Here is a 2,501-nt window from a genome sequence, read left to right as displayed (position 1 = left end):
GACGTCCGCGCCTCCGCCCCTGGGGTGGGCGCTCCCGGTGCGCGCGGAGAGGGCTGACCCTCGGCCCTGGCACCCAGTGCGTCGGTGGGATTCGAACCCCTGCATGTGCGGGGAGGTCCAGCCGCCCTCCCGGCTCAGGCGGGGGAGACACTTGGAGATGAAGTCTGGGTCCCAGGCTTCGGGTGAACGGGGTTGGGGGGGTGCCGGGAGAACCAAACCTGTCCAGCGGGTTTGCGGGCCAGACTGGGGGCAGGGCCCCCTCCCGCAGGGTCCCGGGAACAAAGGCTGAGTGTTTGCTCTGGCTGAACAGACAATGGCCCCAGAATTCTATCCCTGGGGGTGTCCTCCCCACCAACGTGTTTCCTGCTTCTCTGCCATCTCACAGCAGAGGCCAAGTCCTCTTATCTCCCGAAGGACACCCGTTTTAGGGCGGGCCAGGTGACAGCAAGAAGTCCCTGTGGGGCGTCTGCCAGCCCTGGTGCCATTTCCTGAGCACCTGTGGTGTTATTTATTTAAACATTTAGGTGGCACTTTCTGTATGCCAGGCACTAAGCAACCTGCAAAAGCGAAAACATTTCCCTTACAACAGCCTGTGAGGGAGGTGCTGAGTCACCTGCTGGAGGTCACACAGCAGTGGGAGGTACAGCCGAGATGGGGTTGGGTGTTGCTGCTGCCAGGGGTGGTGGCCAGGCCAAGTGCACCTCCGTTCTGGAAGCTCACGCACATCACAGTTCAGTCAACACTGAGGTTCCAGATGCTGGCGTGAGGGCAGTGTGAGGGCGGGAAGGCTCCCAGGGGGCTAAATGAAGAGAAGGTGTCTGTTCTGGGGACTCCAGGGGGAGCTTTCCAGGCAGAGGGAAGCCGGCGTCCGTCGGAGTCTCTAGTTGGAGTTGCTGGGGCAAGGAAGTCGGAAACGGAGGCTAACCTGTGTGAGCCTCTGCCTCATGAGAGCTGAGGGTAGGGGCTGGACTCCCTTCTCAGCATCCTGTAACCCTGACTTTCCACCCCGCCGGCAACTGCAGGAGCCTCCTCCAAGGCCTCTCTCCTCCCTTACAGCAGCTCCAACCCCTCCTGGGCAGGAGCAGAAGCCGGGGTCTTACATCCCAGCTCTCTCCGCAGTCCTGCCCCAGTGCTTGCCTCTCCAGCCACTGTCCCGCCTCCAGGCCCCCGCGCTGCCCATTCTTTTTTTTTTTTTTTTTTTTTCCCTTGAGTCACGCTCTGTCGCCAGGCTGGAGTGCAGTGGCGTGATCTCGGCTCACTGCAACCTCCGTGTCCTGAGTTCAAACGATTCTCCTGCCTCAGCCTCCTGAGGAGCTGGGACGCCACCACGCCCAGATCATTTGTGTATTTTTAGTAGAGATGGGGTTTCACCTTGTTGGCCAGGCTGGTCTTGATCTCTTGACCTCGTGATCTGCCCGCCTCGGCCTCCTACTGTGCTGGGAGTACAGGCGTGAGTCACCGTGCCCTGCCTGCCCATTCTGTTCTGCATTCCCTCCACCTTTCTTGCTCTGTGAGGCAGACCTCTGTTTTCGTCACTGGATTATTTCCCCAGACTTAGCCAGCATGGAAGGTGTATGGTGTCCTAGGGCCCTTGAAGTTGGCACGTCGGGAGGAGTGTGAGGCTCCCTGCAGGCCAAAGGATGCCCTGCCTTGGTTTGTCTCTGGGGTAGCCGATGCGGACTTTGTTGTGCACCTGCCCCATGGAACAGGGAGCTGCCCTCTGCCCCTGTCCTCTGTCGCTGACTCCTGCTTCCCTGGCCCACCCACAGCTCAGCAGGGCCCCAGGAGCCCCAGTGCCATGGCAACACCTTCCACAAGTGGCTCCTGAATGTGTCTTTGATCCCTGAGGCCAGACCTGGGTCTGTCCTGGTCACCACGTGGCTGGCCTGTGGCCTGTCATGAGGATCTATGAAGGGGCAAGTGTGTGAACAAAGGCATCTCAGCTCTGCCCCTTCTTGGTTTTTTCCTGACTTCTCTGGCCAGGTTTTAGGTTAAAATAAGCCCCGCCTTATTTTAACAGATGTTTATTAAACATCTGCTCTGGCCAGGCCCTGATCAGGGTCCGGGGACTGTGCCCTGAACACGACAGGCGCCTCCTGGTGCCCGTGGGTGGATGGGGGAAATTAATGTCAGTGTCCCACGCGTGACTGCATAATTCCACGTGGGATTTGCACGTGGAAGAGGGAAAAAGAGCAAACCTTTCCTTCTGTGAGAGTGACGCTGGCGTGGACGGTCGGGAGGGGAGATGAAACTGAGAGTGGAAGTTACTCAGAGCTACTCTGGGGCCTGGCACGTAAGTTAGAACTACTTTGGGGCCCGGCACATTGGCTCACACCTGTGATCTCAGCTCTTTGGGAGGCTGATGCTGGAGGATCACTCCAGCCCAGGAGTTTTTGACCAGCCTGGTCAACATGAGACCCCTGTTGCTACTTTTAAAAATTAAAAAAAAAGGCCGGGCGCAGTGGCTCACGCCTGTAATCCCAGCACTTTGGGAGGCCGAG

Source organism: Colobus angolensis, unplaced genomic scaffold (genome assembly GCF_000951035.1).
Source record: "Colobus angolensis palliatus isolate OR3802 unplaced genomic scaffold, Cang.pa_1.0 Scaffold64, whole genome shotgun sequence".
Lineage (NCBI taxonomy): Eukaryota > Metazoa > Chordata > Mammalia > Primates > Cercopithecidae > Colobus > Colobus angolensis.
The sequence above is the reverse complement of the archived record's forward strand: the minus strand, read 5'-3'. Positions refer to the sequence as shown.